The sequence below is a fragment of the Mesoplodon densirostris genome, chromosome 11, assembly GCF_025265405.1.
Source record: "Mesoplodon densirostris isolate mMesDen1 chromosome 11, mMesDen1 primary haplotype, whole genome shotgun sequence".
Classification (NCBI taxonomy): domain Eukaryota; kingdom Metazoa; phylum Chordata; class Mammalia; order Artiodactyla; family Ziphiidae; genus Mesoplodon; species Mesoplodon densirostris.
The window spans coordinates 66330538-66347887 of NC_082671.1; the positions used below are offsets into that span (position 1 = coordinate 66330538).

The window sequence follows — 17350 nt, forward strand, 5'->3', positions numbered from 1 at the left end:
GTCAGCGGCAGTAAGATGATTTTGGAAAGTCAAGGCTGGTTCTTGGCAGCTTGAATAACATCTTGGAAACCCAGAGAAGAGAGTTATTTACCCCAGCCACCTTTTGGGGGGGACTCAATTCCCTCCCAAAGCTTTGGCAGGAGCCTCCTCACAGCCATGAATAGGCAGATGGATTTCTGCCCCTCTGGCCCCTTAAAATTTTCTGCTTGTTGCAAACCCCTTGTAATGAGCTGGCCCAAGGCGAGCAGCACAGCCCAAGCTCCAGGCAGCTGAACTCCTGGGCCCCTTCTGAGCCTCGGGCCAGCTCAGAGCGGGGGCACCTGATGCAAGAGAGCCTCCGGCCTTGGAGGGTGGCCACAGCCGGCCAGGAGCAGAGCGCCACCAGGAGGGGGACCAAGGGGCCTGGAAGCAGATGGCTAAGGCCCCCAGGAAAGCCAGTGGAGAACAGAAGTGGGCAACCAGTAGACTTCACAGAAGCTTCTCCATCCCCCCTCCTGATATGTAAGAGGCACTTCAGGCCAATGCAGCCAAATTAAACTCGTCTCCCCCAAACTTACATTTCCCACGGCCTCCCCGTCTCAGCTGATGGCAGCTCTGTTCTCCTTTAATGTGGGCCAGATCTGGGGACTCTTCTTTTTTTTTTTTTTTTTTTTTTTTTTTTGGCCATACCACGTGGCTTGCAGGATCTTAGTTCCCCAACCAGGGATCGAACCCGTGCCCCCGGCAGTGGAAGCACAGAGTCTTAACTACCGGACCACCGGGGAATTCCCTGGAGACTCGTTTCTAATGAGTATAACGTGGAAGTCTGAGGTAGACCCACATGTACTAACACGGAAAGACATCTGTACCTGTGCTCTGTTAAATGAGATAAAAAGGTTGTAGAATAAGTATAATGTGAATTGATATACGTAGAAGAATATTTTTCATTTACCTTGAAAGTTCTATAAGGAACACACTAGAAGGTCAAGGTTGGGTAACAGGTGTGGATATCACTGGTCTTTTCTTTCTCTTGTACATTACTTGTAACTTTTGCCATAAACATGTATTATGTTTCTGGTCATAAAACAGTAACTTTTTTTTTTTTTTTTTTAATTTTTGGCCTTGCCGTGCAGCTTACGGTATCTTAGTTCCTCAACCAGGGATCGAACCTGCGCCCTCGGCAGTGAAATCACCGAGTCCTAACCACTGGACCACCAGGGAATTCCCAAAATAGTAACTTTTATTTTATTTTTTTTGTGGTACGCAGGCCTCTCACTGTTGTGACCTCTCCCGTTACAGAGCACAGGCTCCGGACGTGCAGGCTCAGCGGCCATGGCTCACGGGCCCAGCCGCTCCACGGCATGTGGGATCCTCCCGGACCGGGGCATGAACCCGTGTCCCCTGCATCGGCAGGCGGACTCTCAACCACTGCGCCACCAGGGAAGCCCAAAACAGTAACTTTTTAACAGTGAAAGAAGCCAGACACAAGAGAGAACATACTGTAAGAATCCGTTTATATGAAGTTCAAGAACTGGCGAAACTAATCTACATGATGGAGGTGAGACTAGTGGCCACCTCTCGAGGTGGGATGGGTATTGACTGGAAAGGGGCATGAGGGAACTTTCTGGACTGATATGCATGGTGGTCGCAGGGGTACCTACACATATAAATATGCACTGAGGTGAATGCTTCAGATTTGTGCACTTTTGGGTATGTGAATGAAAACTTGATACTACAGACTAAAGTGTAATAAAACAAAGCACAATGATCAGGCCTGAGACAGCCAAGAGCGAGGATTAATCAAGACCCAGTTTTACAGCTCTCAGGGGTGCTTGGCAGGCTGAGCCCATGGTAGAGCCAGAGGGGCCAGCTGTGCTGGTGACAAGGGGACTATCACAATTGAAAACAGAACCAGCACGTTTCAGAGCAGATTATGAGGCTTAACCAGCCAGGTCGCTCAGCTCAGAGCCACGACAATTTAATAGACACGCGCTAGGGCCAAAAGACTAAATGGCCCGTGTGACCAAAATAACCTAATCTCATGCAACCTGTCAGGGGGACAGAGAACAGCCTCCACTCGGTCAGACAATTCCAGGAATCCGGGGTCAGGGAGGGGGTGATATCTGCTCCTGAAGCATTGTAGAGGCCCTGGACAGCAGGCTGTGGACATCCTGCAGTGATGGCCACCACTGTCCTCTGCCAGGAGCAGGCTCAAGGCCCCAGGTTATCGCTCAAGTTGGGTCTGGCGGGAGGGACGAGGCCCACGTGGGTGCCGGCAGGAAGGAGCCCCAGTCCTGCAGAATCTCCTTTCACCCAGAAATAACATCCCTTCTGACAGCTGAGTTTATCAGCATGATAGCAGATTTTTTCAAAACAGTAACAGCAGTCCTAGCAGCTCCCTCAGCCGGCACTCAACAGGGATGGCTGGCCATGGTGTCAGCGGCAGCTGCTGTCCACACCTCTGCTCTGGGGGAGGAAGACCCTAGGAAGACCTGGTCTGTACCCCGAGACAGGAGGCCGTGTACGTTTTCATCCCTCTGCACCCCACATGCTGGGCCCTCAGTAGCCATCTGTTTCACAGATGAGTGAATTTCCCCTTTGCCATCCCGTTTCATCTTCACAACAACCCTCCAGGCTAAGAGCTGAAGGTCCCACTTTACAGAGGAGGAAACTGAGGCCAGGCAGGTGAAATGGTGCACCCGACTCAGGAGCCAGTTTCTCATTCCAGGCCCTGTGTTTCCCTGTCTCATGACTGTTAATTACCACTCTCTCAACTCCCCTTCTGCCTGGAAGAGCGAGGAGGACCTGGGAGACAGCATTTGGGGATGGTTTCTCTCACAGGAAATCATTTCTTTCTTTCTTTCTTTCTTTCTTTTCTTTTCTTTTCTTTTTTTTTTTCTTTGGCCTCACTGTGCAGCTTGTGGGATTTTAGTTCCCCAACCAGGGATGGAACCTGGGTTCTTGGCAGTGAGAGTGTGGAGTCCTAACCACTGGACTGCTAAGGAATTTCCAGGAAACAATTTCCTTTTATTTAAAGTTCTTTAGGGGAATTCCCTGGCAGTCCAGTGATTAAGACTTTGTGCTTTCACTGCTGTGGATGCAGGTTCAATCCCTGGGCGGGGAGCTAAGATCTCGCAAGCCGTAATGTAGGCAAAAAAAAAAAAAAAAAAAAAAAAAAATCTGAAGCCTTGTCCTTTTTTCTGAGGAAGTGTCTGTATTCCCATGTCCCCACTAATAACAAAGGAAGTGCAAATAAAACAATAATGATACTGTCCAACATCTAAGCCTTTGATAACACACAGCGCTGGCAAAGCTGTGGGGACCCTGTCTCCTTGGGCACTTCTTGGGAATACACTTGGATGCAGCCTCTTAGGAGGGCAGCTTGGCCAGCGTCTCAAAACATGCCAGATGCACGTGTTCTCTGACCCAGATATTTCACATAAGGACATTCTGGGCGGAAGGGATAGCGTGAGCAAAGGTGTGGAGATCGGAAACCTGAAGTGTGGGCGTTTGGCAGAAAAGACTAGTCTGGCCCTTGGCCTCGGAAGGGAGGGAGCTGCTAGCCCAGCCAGGTGGCAGGACATACTCTTCCCCGTGAGGACTGGGCTGAGCCCTCAGTGAGTCGAATGCGTTTCAGGGGAAGGAGAATTCTGGAGAGGAGGCCCCAGCTTGGAACCTGGTCAAGGCTGGAAACAGATACTTAGCTGCCTGTGTTGGGCTGGTGTGCACAGCCTGTGAAGCCCTTGCAGCATTTATTTCTTTTTTCCATAATCTGGGGAAGCGTGTTATATGAGCCCAATTCCCAGACGAGCAAGCTGACAGGCTCAGCAACAGGCTGGGTCTACCATAAAAACTCCAATTTGAACTCAGGTGTGACTGACGTCCAGCTTCAAGGTCCCTCATTCGTTCATTCCCAACTGGAATCTTAGCATCTCCCCTGGGCAGCATGACTCTGGGGACAACAGAGGGTGTCCAAAGCCAGGGGACTCAGCGTCTAGAGGAGTGGTTGGAATTGGGGAAAACTATTCAGCCAATGGCGTAGAGGTCTGAGTCCTCTGACACCCAGTGCCTTTGAAGGGTGGAATTGTTGGATCTGAGGGAAGAAATGAAACCTAGTGCAGTTTCAGGACCAAATGTCTGCCTGGGCCAGAATGTCCCTGTGAATTTTCTGTGGGATGTGGCCCAGGTCCGTGTGGGCCCCAGGAGAACTGCGGGGCCTGGGCCAGCCTCCCTGCCTGCACGAGCCTCAGGTTCCGTCTGTGCTGAACAGGGATAACTAACGGTGTCAGCCTCCAAGGCCACAGAGGGACGATGCGGAGACCCTGGTGTGAACTGGGCTTCCGTTCTCATGTTCCCATGGGAGGCTGGGTAGCTTAATTCATTGGCAGGAATGTTTCTGTGACCTCCTTACCAACACCAGCCCTCCCTGTCCGCCACCTCCAGATGTTTTCTTCCCCACACCCTCAGTCTATAAACAGCGGCCAGTGGTACAGTTTCGGGGAGTGGGGGTAAAGCATGTGGTGTGCTGGGCCGGAGGGAGGGACGAGGGCCTATTGCATTCGGGTCCGGGGACTTCCCTGGTGGTCCAGTGGGTAAGACTCTGCACTCCCAATGCAGGGGGCCCAGGTTCAATCCCTGATCAGGTAACTAGATCCTGCAGGCATGCTGCAACTAAGAAATCCGCATGCCGCAGCAATGAAGATCCTGGGTGCCGCGAGTAAGACCCAGTGCAGAGAGAGAGAGGGAGAGAGAGAGAGAGAGAAAGAAAGAGGAAAGAAAGGAGAAAGAAAGAAATATTTTTTTAAAATAAATAAATAAAATAAATTCGAGTCCGTGCACCTTACACAGTTTGTTGAATTCCAGTGGCAGTGCTGCAAGGCCACGTGCACAGACACTACGGGATGTGAAACCGAGGCCCAGAAAGGAACGTGTAGGACCGAGCTCAGATCTGAAGAAAAGGATCAGGATTCAGGCCTTTTCTTCCCAGTCCTTACTGGTCACCTTCCATGGGGCACAGAGTTGAGCAAACACAGGCAGGCAGTGGAGGCAGACAGGGGACTGGTCCTGGTCGGCCCCATAAGATGGGCTCCCTGAGCCTCCCTTACCTGTATCCCCACTTCTCAGCCTCCATAGTTCACAGAACTGTCTGTCCACAGTCCCCCTGCGGCCAGCTACTATGGAAGAAAGAGCCCCAGATGCGGAGGCCCCCAGAGCTGGGTTCAAATCCCTCTGGCACCTGCCAGCTCCCTCCATCCTTCAGTGGGCCTCGCCTGGGCCATATGGAGGAGGCTGGGGCAAGAATGTCTGCAAGGGCTCGACTCCTGAGCCTGACTGGGCACTGAGCATGCGGGGCGTGCAGGACCCTGAGTCTTGGGAAGATCAGCCCGGTCTCCCTTGGGGGCTTCTGTGTCTGTGATGGGGGCCTTTTGCAGGGGTGGGGAGGGAGGGAAAGCAGATTCCCCAGGAAGCTGAGATATGTCTGGTAGAGAAGGTCTAGACTCTAGTCCCTTCCCTTCCAGACCCTCATCCCAACTCTCCAAACCTGGGTCCTGCTGTGGGTGAACACACACACACACACACACACACACACACACACACGGCATGTGATCCTCATCTGAGGGCTTCTTTTTCATTAATGATGGATAACAATAACAGCAACAGTAATGATAGAAACCGCCCTCTGTGCCTGGACTGTCCTCCGTATCCTCCCCTGCGTTAATCCTCACAGCGCCCATCCCCCTAAGCTGGTTCTGTTATCTACTAGTAACTCCATTTGAAAGAGGAGCGGGGCTTCCCTGGTGGCGCAGTGGTTGAGAGTCCGCCTGCCGCCTGCCGATGCAGGGGACGCGCGTTCGTTTGTGCCCCGGTCTGGGAAGATCCCACATGCCGCAGAGCGGCTGGGCCCGTGAGCCATGGCCGCTGAGCCTGCACGTCCGGAGCCTGTGCTCCGCAACGGGAGAGGCCACAGCAGTGAGAGGCCCGCGTACCGCAAAAAAAAAAAAAAAAAAAAAAGAAAGAGGAGGGACCCGCACTAGCACCCCAGGTTAGGCGTCCAAAGCCACAGCCTGTGGTGGGGCGGTTTCTTCCTCTATCACTGACTGAACACCTACTCAGCGCTACCTGGCAGAAGGCCTGAACACCTGACCCCGGCTGGGCGACAGTGGGGGGAGCCCAGCATGAAGACCAAGGGAGAGCTCCCATGGGCACAGAAAGGATTAGAAGGGAGGGCACTGAGAGCTGGGCCCTGCAGAAGCGCCCCCCAGCCCAGGTGGCTGTTCTTTGGGGAGCTGCCCTCACTGGCCCACCGGCTCTGGGCATGGAAAGCTCTTTCCAGAAGCTGTCTGTGCATCCACTCTGTGCAGTGACAGGCATTCTGACCTCTGAACTCCCTCTCAGCCTCAAAGCCCTGGGGATTCTCTCCTCCCTCTGCTGGGTCCGTGAGCTGCCTGGGGCGTGTAGCTGGGACACGGGTGAAGCCTGAAGCGGCCATGTGTCCCCTGGCACCTGCTTGCGGATTTACCCCTCTTTCAGCTTCCCTGTGCCAGCCCTGGCTTGGGGGCTGGATGGGGAGCCTGGGCCCTGGCCCCGCAGCCCGGGCTTCTGGACAGGACCACAGGGCATTCAGGGCCAGGCCTGGGACACGGGCACGAGATGGGAAACCAAGGTGCTCGGGGTTGTGTTTTCTGCCTGAGTGGGGAGCAGCGTGGCAGAGGATGAGGGGAAGGACAAGTCTACAAGGCGCCTGGCCCAGAGTAGACTCACCACCGATTTTGAAAAAAAGGGAAGCGAGATGGGACTTCCCTGGTGGTCCAGTGGTTAAGACTCTGTGCTTCCACTGCAAGGGGCATGGGTTCGATCCCTGGTTGGGGAACTAAGATCCCGCAAGCCATGCTGGTGAGGCAAAAAAATAAAAGGGAGGAGAGAAAGAAGAAGTGACAGAAGAAACTTATAGACAAAGGAGTGAAATGGAGGAAGCCGGAACAGGTTGCGTAGGTCAGAAATCACTGGCCCCATAGGGCCTGTGTGTATTTCTTGTCCACAAATAGTACATAAGTACTTATTCGCTTATGTGCTAATGGTCCCTCTCCCCAAGGGACCTGTGTTTGTCCCACTGAAGCCAAGCTTGGGGTACGGGCCGTAATTATCTTTCAAATGATAATGACATGTTTGTTTTCTAATGCTGGTCCTGCCTTCTAAACAGATCTCACAACCCACTCTTGGGCAACCACAGTATCAAGAAAGATGCTGGTCCTGAGGGGTTTTCCCAAGAGGGTCTGCTCTCACCATTTTTTTTTTTTTTTTTTTGGCCATGCTGTGCAAGTTATGGGATCTTAGTTCCCCGACCAGGGATTGAACCCAGGCCCTCGGCAGTGAGAGCATGGAGTCCTAACCACTGGACCACCAGGGAATTCCCTTTTCACCCATTTCTTTTTTTTTTTTTAATTTATTTCTTTTTATTTTTGGCTGTGTTGGGTCTTCGTTGCTGCACACGGGCTTTCTCTAGTTGCGGCGAGCAGGGGCTACTCTTTGTTGTGGTGCGTAGGCTTCTCATGTGGCTTCTCTTATTGCGGGCTCTAGGTGCGGGCTTCAGTAGTTGTGGCACACGGGTTCAGTAGTTGTGGCTCACAGGCTCTAGAGCACAGGCTCAGCAGTTGTGGCACACAGGCTTAGTTGCTCCGCGACATGTGGGATCTTCCCGGACCAGGGCTCAAACCCATGTCCCCTGCACTGGCAGGCAGAGTCTTAACCACTGCGCCACTGGGGAAGCCCCCTTTTCACCCATTTCTGAGCCCACAGGGACTCTACTCCTTTGGCCCCAGGCCAGGCAGCCCCCTTCCCCCCACCCTCACTCTGGAGCCAGAAATGGGTGTGACAAAACCAGAGCTGGGCTCCAGTGTCCAGTCCCTTCCTCAGTCCTTAGCAGTTGCTCGGTCTGGATCTTGGTTCTGGCCTTCTGGCCTCACGCAGCAAGGGCCCGGGGTGAGGGTACTAGGGACCCCAGTAAAGTGGGGGGAGCAGAGGTCTGTGTACCTGCAGGGCAGGGCCAGCCGGCTAGCTTGAGCCTAAGCAGGGTGGTGGGTTGGTGCTGGTTCTGTAGTAATGCTGGGCTCCACTGCAGGTTCGTCATGGCCTCAGGGAACTGGGCTGGGGCTCCATCAAAATCCTTGAATGGTTCTGGCTGGCACCTTGACAATGGCAAGCCGCCCTTGGAGGCTGCATGAGTCAGGCAGGTCATTCAGTGCCAGTCACAGCTGGATTGATAATAGCAATGGGCGTCATGGCCTTGGGCAAGTTAATTAGTGCCTTCAAGCCTCAGATTCCATTTTTTTTTTCCAGATACCACACTAAAGAGTGGGGATATCACACCCATTAGGATCCCTGCTATTTAAATAAATAAATAAACAAACCCAACAACAGGAAATAAGTATTGGTGAGGACTTGGAGAGATTGGAACCCTTGTGCCCTGTTGGCGGGGGGTATAAAATGCTGTAACCCGGGTGGCCGAGGCCTCTGGGCTGGGATGAACCTTGCTCCGGGTGGAGCCAGGGGAGCCACAGCCAGTACAGTGGTAGCAGTTGGACTGACCATTGCTGCTGCAGGGTTTGCAGGCTGTCTTACGCTTTGCAAGCCAGGAAACACATGGAGCCTCAAGTAAACAGGTTTTTCAAAGTCTACCAAAATGTGCCTTCTGTGGTGGCTATTACAGAGTTGGGTGTGAACCCAAAATGACAAAATGGGAAGCAGCATTAGCATGGTAATTAGTGTAAACCCTACTGCCAATAAAGGAAAAATAAGAAATGTTTATTAACGAGCTATGCTTTTAAATCACACGATAAGGGGGTATCTCCTTATATAGCAGCCCAAAATCAGTGATGCTAAAGATTTACTAGAAGGTCAAGCTGAAAAATGAAATAAATGTATGATGAATTTTACTTTTGTTTTTTTGGCCGAGCCACGCAGCTTGTGGGATCTTAGTTCCCCGACCAGAGATCGAACCCAGGTCCTCGTCAATGTAAGCACGGAGTCCTAACCACTGGACCACCAGGGAATCCCCGTATGATGAATTTTAAGTTCTTATTCATTTATGTACTTGAGTACCAGCTTTTTTTAAATAAAGTGCCTCAAAACTTAAAATGGTGTAGACACCCCTCAAAAAATGAAACACAGAATTATCATAGGATCCAGCAAGCCCACTTCTGAGAATATCTCCAAAAAAATTGAAAGCAGACTCTTGAACAGATATTTGAACACCCATGTTCAGAGTTACTCATAATGGCCGAAAGGTGGGAACAACTCAAATACATGTCCATTGACTGATGAATGAACGAACAAAATGATAAATACATACAATGGAGTATTATTCAGCCTTAAAGAGGAAAAAGCATTCTGACACATGCTACAACAGGGATGAAACTTGTGGACATTATGCTAAGTGAAATAAGCCAGTCACAAAAAGACAGATTCTGAATGTTTTCGCTTATGTGAGGCACCTGAAGTAGTCAGATTCATAGAGACAGAAAGTAGATGGTGGTCAACAGGGCTGGGGGGAGGGGAATGGGGAGTTAGTGTTTAGTAGGAAAAGTTTCAGTTTTGAAAGATGATTGAGTTCTAAAAATTGGTTACGCAGTGAATATACTTTATCACACTACTGAACTGTACACTTAAAAAATGGTTAATATAATAAGTGTTATATTGTGTGTATTTTACCACATTAAAAAAAATATGAGATAACACTACTCACCATGCAGGGTCCTTGAGAGGGTGTAACGGGGGGATTTCTGGCTAAGATCTTAGGGTGGTGTCCTGCACGAAGTAGGGGCGGGCTTCATGGGCCTGCAACCTGGGCAGCCATACAGGGCCCCTGAGCTCAGATCAGTCCCTCACTTGGTTAATGCTGCTGTAGTTGCGTTGAAATTCCTAATAATTTTTGAACAAGGGTGCCTGCATTTTCATTTTGCATGGCACCCTACAAATTATGTAGCTGGTTCTGCCCGTCAGGCAATGGGAGGCTGGTGGTTCTTAGTGAAAAAGACACCTGGACAGACCTTGCCATCACCCTCGTTCAGAAAGAGCTGGTGAAGGATGTGCTGTGTTGGGGGTGGAGAAGGGTATGGGGGCCACATGACAACAGCACCCCTCCCTGGGGGTTGAGGAGCAGTGGGGCCACCTGCTAAGGGAGGAGGGGGCCACAGACAGCAGAGGCTGGTAAGGGGCTGGGCCAGATCACCCCAAGATGGGGCTCCGACCATCCCCGAGTTGGTATTTCAAGTCTCCCCCGGCAGACGGTGGCCCCAAGGAATCAGCCTCAGAAACCAGCCATCGAAGGAACGTCTCATCTGGGAAACAATGTTTATTGAACACCTACTATGAGCCAGCGGTAAACACACCATCTGTGATCCTCCCGTTCTCATTCACATTCTGGGTTTAAGGACTGAGGCCGGGAACCAAGGAGGGACCAGTGTCAGCAGTGGGGTGTGAACCCGGCCAGTCGGGCTCCAGATTAGCGCTGGCTCCACTAGATGGCGCTAAACGTAAATAATGATGGGCGCGAAGAGCTCCACGAGCCAGGGAGGGGTTGTGCGGAGGTTTCTGGAATGCCCGCAAGCAAAGCTCAGAGCATCACCTTGAAAGCGCAGCCGTCTCTCCAGAAGGCGGCTGTTTGTTTTTCAGGGAGGCAGTAGTGTGAACGATCAGGTTTCCTAGGTTCAAATCCAGGCTCTGACACTTAAAAGTTCCACACATTTTCACAACTTTTTAATTTTTATTTATTTATTTTTCTTGCTTAATATAAGTTTTGAAATTCTTGCTAGCTTTTCATTGCTTTTTTAAAAAAATTCACAACTTTTTAACTGATGAAATAAAAATATAATAACAATTGAGTATATATATTTTGTAATACAGGTCTACTAATGAGAAGAATGGATTTCTTTGGGGGGCAGGAAGGGAGATAATTTCACTTAATTGGGGTCCAAAGTTAGTGTGTTCCCTAACAACAAATCAGCTGCAAACAGTCACAAGTAAAAATCATTCTTAGCTTTCTGGAGCAGGTAGTGGCCTGGTTTTGGCCAGTGGTTTGCTGACTCTTGATCTAGTATTTTAACTGTGTTAACTGTTTCCTTGGCATTCAGTTTTCCTTTTGCTGAATTTTGTGCCTTTCTTGAATGTTCTTCGTCTTTAATGTTTTTGGCTGAGTGTCTGAACTCTCTCTTTTATGAACTATTCTCAAGGTTCACGGACTGAACTGAATGTTTATGTCTCTCCTCACCCCCCCCAACCCCCACCCTCTCATTCCTGTGCTGAAATCCTAATCCCCAATGTGATGATATTAGGAGGTGGGGCTTAGGGAGGTGATTAGGTCATGAAGGTGGAGCCCTCATGAATGGGATTAGTGCCTGTATGAGCCGCCAGAGAGCTCTCTCACTCCTTCTGCCATGTGGGGACTCAGCAGGATGATTATCCATGAATCAGGAAGCAAGCCCTCACCAGACACCGAATCTTCTGGCGCCAGAACTGCGAGAAATATATGTGTTGTTTAGAAGGCACCCAGTCGCTGGTGTTTTTATTCTAGCAGCCCAAACGGACTAAGATGCATGGCTTTATCCTAAATGTCAGAGGACTGTCTGCTCTCTAAGGAGACTGACCAGTGATTACCTTACTTAATTTTCTGGCCAGCTGTCCATGTCACTGCTTCTTATCTCAGGGTAATTTCAGAGTTTTGTTCAGAAAATTAATTTTGGGGGGAACTTCTCTCTTTTGCGTGGTGGGGAGCATTTGTCCTCATTTTTATTGGAGTTGCCCATTTATCTGTTCTTATCTCATCTTCCAGGAATTCCTCACTGTTTTGTCTATTGGGAGTATTTCTCCTAGTCTTCCAACTATGTCATGGATTTCTAGCAGATGATCACTTATGCAGAAAACCAAATCTAGAAAGTGGATTAAGACTATTTCTGTAGTTCAACTACCTTAACACCAAAAGGGAAACATGTCTTTGAAAAGAATTTAACAACCAACATATATTTGCACAATTGCAGTTCAGTACTTTATACAATGGTTATCCTTCAAAACGTATAAACTGGGATCTGCCATAACTTGTGCTGTGATACCCCCAGGTGACATCTCCCCTTGTGCCTGAGTCCTTCTCCCCATGTGAGGAAGATGGGACTGCCCCATATGAGCAATCCCTCTTGCCTGCCTGGTGGCGCTAAGAACACCAGTGATAATGCAGCATGGCAAACAAATCCTCAATAGCCACAAAGGCATGATTTAGGAACAGATGATTTTTTTTTTTGGCTGTGCTTCAGGGCCTGTGGGATCTTAGCTCCCCAACCAGGGATGGAAACCCGGCCCCAGCAGTGAAAGCACCGAGTCCTAACCACTGGACCACCAGGGAATTCCCAGAAACAGATGATCTTAAAACAAAACCTTTTAGAGAAATTCCTTTATTTGGATGTTTTTGGTATTCAGATTCCTGGGTAGTTAATCTTCTATTGTATTTTTCTATTTCTTCTTCTGCCTTTTCAGTGAGATTTTGGGGTGTGAAAAGATGTTCAGTCCGCTGGTTCAAAATGGAAAAAGGTTTGTTTTTTATTTTATTTTTAAAATTTTAAAAAATATTTATTTTTATTTTTATTATTTATTAATTTATTATTTATTTTTATCTTAGTTGAGGCAGGTGGGCTCTTCACTGAAACACAGGCTTCCCTCTAGTTGTGGTGCATGGGCTCCAGAGCATGTGGGCTCACTAGTTGTGGTGCACAGGCTTAGTTGCCCCTCAGCATGTAGGATCGTAGTTCCCCGACCAGGGATTGAACCTGCATCCCCTGCAGTGGAAGGCAGATTCTTAACCACTGACCACCATGGAAGTCCCAAAAGTTTGTTTTTTAACTTTATTTTATTGAAGCTTTAAAAAATTAAAAAATAATACTTTTGTGCTACTAAAAAATTCAGACAGTAAAAAATAAAGGGGCTTTCCTGGTGGCACAGTGGTTGAGAGTCCGCCTGCCGATGCAGGGGACACGAGTTCGTGCCCCGGTCCGGGAAGATCCCACATGCCGCAGAGCGGCTGGGCCCGTGAGCCATGGCCGCTGAGCCTGCGCGTCCGGAGCCTGTGCTCCACAACGGGAGAGGCCACAACAGTGAGAGGCCCGCGTACCGCAAAAAACAAATAAATAAATTAATTAATTAAAAAATATATAGGCTATAAGAAGAGAAAGTACTTTCTATTCCAACTCCTGAAGAGAATGACTCTTAACAGTAACTGCATATCTTTTTTCAGGCTTTTTTTTATGCCTCTTAAATTATATTTAATGCATATACATATTAATGATTTTTAAAATCATACTATACAAAGTTGTATAATTTGCACTTTTCATTTAATATATTATGTATATGTTTCCAGGTCAGCACACGTAGATCCACTTTATACCTTTAATAGGTAAATACTATTTCATTAAATTGATGAACTTTAATTTAGCCAATAAGACTTCTGCTAAAAAACATTTATATTTTTTCCAATTTTTAATTATTAGAAATAATATTGCTTTAAATGCTATTGTACACATATCTTTGTTTACCTGTGAGAGAATTTCTATAGAATAATCTCCTAAAATGGGAATTTATAGGTTAAAGAGTATATAATTAAACATGTATTAAAAGTCTCATGAATATTGCCAAATTGCCAGCCTTCTAAAAGCTATGCTAATATTCACTTCTATTAGTAGTGGATGTGAGTGCTTTTTTCCCATATCCTTTCTAACATTCGTTATAACTATATCTTAAATTTTTGCCAATTTTGTCAGTAAAAAATACCTCATTAAACATTTTAATATCCTTAATTTTTAGTGACTTGGGCATATTTTCATATTTTTACTTACCATCTTTCTTTATCCTTCTGCTCTGGAATTTGTGGTTCCATCTCTTCTGCCAATTTTTGTATTTTTTTCTTATTGATTTGTGCAAACTCTTTGTATATTGTGGATATTAACTAATGCTTTGTCAGATGATGGACACATTTTCAGTTTATCATTTAACTTAGTTGATTGTATTTTTGGCCTCTTATAAGTTATGTTTTTACGACTTGTGAAGATGGATCTTTCTAGGCCCAACAGGAAACTGAGATACTATACAGGAAAAAGGTTAACAGATTTTAACTACATTAAAACTAATAACATATTAAGGAGTCTGGATGTTACCTTGATGGCAATGGAAAGTCCTTAAAGACTTTTTAACTAGATTTATATGACTAGATTAGCATTGAGATTCTTAGTTTCCTGTCTTTCTCCTGGGACTACCTAGCTCCCAGTTAATTCTTCGCATTGGCTAGAACTTTTCCTACTATTTGCTCTTGTGCTGTTGGTCTCCTCCCACTGCCTGCACCTAAGCCTTCTGGTATTTTGGCTGCTGGTGACGCTGTTTGGAGTGGCATGTACTCTGCACAGGGGCAGGACATGGTAAGACATGTTAAACATCTTCCTAGGTGCTATTCACCTAGGAATTTAAACACTTTTGCACCCTTGAGAGATGGAGATCATTATTCCCATTTCTCCATGAAAAAAAATGTAATTAAGAGGCTGGAGGCTTCCCTGGTGGCACAGTGGTTAGGAATCCGCCTGCCAATGCATGGGACGTGGATTCGAGCCCCAGTCCAGAGGATCCCACATGCCGTGGAGTAGCTGGGCCTCTGCGCCACAACTACTGAGCCCATGTGCCACAACTACTGAGGCCCACGCGCCTGGAGCCCGTGCTCCACAACAACAGGGGAAGCCACCGCAGTGATAAGCCCGCGCACTGCAGTGAAGAGGGCCCCCGCTCGCCGCAACTGGAGAAGGCCCATGCACAGTAACAAAGACCAAATGCAGCCATAAATAAATAAATAAATAAATAAATAAATAAATAAATAAATTTATTTATTTATTTTTTCTTTTTGCGGTATGTGGGCCTCTCACTGTTGTGGCCTCTCCCGTTGCGGAGCACAGGCTCCGGATGCGCAGGCCCAGCGGCCATGGCTCACGGGCCCAGTCGCTCCGCGGCATATGGGATCCTCCCAGACCGGGGCACGAACCCGTATCCCCTGCATCGGCAGGCGGACTCTTAACCACTTGCGCCACCAGGGAGGCCCTATTTTTTTTTTTTTTTTTAAAAAAAAGGCTGGGATTTTCCCGTGCCCAGACACCTAGAATGTAACAGAGCAGGGATGTAAATTCTGTTTCTCTTCTTTTATGCTGCCTTCAAGTACACTTTCATGGCTGACAGATGTCTGGGGTACGTGCTCTTTTATTTTGTATTAATTCAACAAGTATTTGAGCAATTAGTATTTGTGCCATTTTTTTTTTAAATAATCTTCCCAACAACTCTTCAATATAGGTGCTGTTGTTCCATTTACATACAAGAAACTGAGGCAAGAGAAGTGACAGTGACCTGCCAAAAGCCACAAAGCTAGTAGATTTTGAAGCGAGGATTCAATCTAGGCCTGGCTTGTTTTTCTGGTTTTTTTGGCCAGGCGCGTGCAGCTTGTGGCATCTTAATTCCCCAAGCAGTGACTGAACCCCGCGCCCTCGGCAGTGAAACCGTGGAGTCCTAACCACTGGACCGCCAGGGAATTCCCCTGGCTTCAGTTTTAAATTTCTCACTAGGCTAGGCTGCCTCTTCCTAACAGAAGGCGTTTTAAAAATCTAGTTTGAGGAACTAAACCTGTCCCACGCTCAGGGAACACTTCACCAATGAGGTTACCTTTGAGTAGGCCATTTATTGATTACTAGTTGCTGAGCACAACTTGTTATCCTTACAACAAACCCTACGAGGGAGGTGCTATGAACAGTCCTAGTTTTACAGATACTGAAGCTGAGCAGCAGAGGGGATAAAGAGCCGACTGGACCCAGGGCCCCAGGCATCATACCGCTCTACCTCCCACTATCAGGCTCGATCCCGACCCCTCGCAACCTCATTTCTGGGCCCTGAAGGTTGCAAAGCTCCCGGGGGTGGACGGCTGACTCCTCGTAGGATCTCAGCGCCAGGCGTAGCGGGCCACCGGGATAGGGGTGTAGAGACCGGCAGGGAAAGTCTGACCCCGGAAGCAGTCGTGGCTCTGGCAAGGCCGCGTCTTCGGTTGCCAGGGCGCCGCCCCGGAAGTAGATCCGGTCCGCGCCAGGTAGCGGTCCGCGTCCTCTGAGAGCAGAGTGGGGTTGGAGGCGGGGCCGGGTCGCGGCGCGGGGCCGCCGTGCTCCGCGCTTCTGGGCGCTCCTCCGCGCTGTGCGCCTACAGGTGAGGCCCCGCCGCTGAGGCCGCCGCCTCCGGGGACCGAGGGTGTGGCCGTGCTGAGTGGGCGAGTGCGCATGCGCGAACGATTGTGGGCGCTGGTCTACGGGGCCGCGAAGGTGTGGTTTAGACGCTGCTCGCTGGACTCGAGTTCCCCGGGAAGCTTGCGCTGAGCACTGTGCCCCTCTTCCTCCTCCGCGTTCCTATGACTTAACTTGTGCCGCTCGATCCTTGTAATTGCATTCTTCTTCTTATTGGTTATCGCAGAATTTCATTGTTCCTAGGCTTTTTCATTCATTTGCAATCTGTATTGTTCCTATTGGCATCTTGCAGGGCGCGGTGTACCTGTGGCTAGAGCTCTGGACAGGAGACAGGAGATGTGTTCCCCGCCCTGCTCACCTGTCTGTGGGGGACTGTTTTCCCATCATTAGAGGGGGTGGGGTGGTGGTAGTCATACACCCCTAGAGTAGCTGTGGCATTACAGGGGATTCATTCTAGACCTAAAAGTATCTGGTCGTTGTAAGCCATTTGGAGGTTTGTTTGCAAAGCGGTTCTTTGTTCAGGAAATATTTAATGAACACATTTGGGTGCTGGGTTGTGGCAGTATAAAAAGATTGGCCCTGCTCTGCACTCAGGGAGTTACAGGCACTGGTAAACAGGTACGTGGAGCATGGGGGTGAGGAGACGGACAGGGCAACACAGCTGCGACCGAATGCTGCACGGCACTGATGTGAAGTCGTCATTTATATTTTTACTTTATTTAAAGATGATTCTTTTTGCCTTTTCAAAAAAGACTTAACTAGCTGGAAAAGAATGCAAGTGTCCTAGGATCCTGGCCTAGCTGGGACTTTATTGAAACTGATAGTGATCAAAGTGTCTGGGGTAGGGGGATGAGGGCAGAGACTGCTCCCATTTTCCGATGGCTGGATCCAGAAGAGTGAAGTGACTCCCATGAGGGTGAGCCCCCTGCCCCCCGCTGTTTCTCCTCAGAGGTTGTTCTGACTTTTGTCTGGGAGTAGTCGTAACTCCAGGAGGTAAAAGGCCTCTTGGCAGAGTTCTGTCCTCCTGGGGTTGTAGGCACAGAGATTTCCCAAGATGTTCCCTCGCTCAACGGAAA

The 17350-nt window shown here is 48.8% G+C and overlaps 1 protein-coding gene and 1 pseudogene across 11 annotated transcripts in view; both read left to right on the plus strand.

Moving 5' to 3' along the window:
* The first annotated feature begins 8500 nt into the window (after positions 1 to 8500).
* On the plus strand, positions 8501 to 8890 carry LOC132499555 (mitochondrial import inner membrane translocase subunit TIM14-like; annotated as a pseudogene).
* Positions 8891 to 16122: 7232 nt separating this feature from the next.
* TTLL1 (TTL family tubulin polyglutamylase complex subunit L1) overlaps positions 16123 to 17350 on the plus strand; it is a 37243-nt gene continuing 36015 nt past the window's right edge. For 9 of the 11 annotated variants that reach the window (XM_060112232.1, XM_060112233.1, XM_060112235.1 and 6 more), the window contains exon 1: positions 16123 to 16239. The gene's annotated coding sequence lies outside the window, so the exon portion shown is untranslated. Of the gene's footprint in view, positions 16240 to 16450; positions 16467 to 17350 lie in introns of those variants that run through there. The other 2 variants (XM_060112240.1, XM_060112243.1) reach the window with 2 other exon arrangements.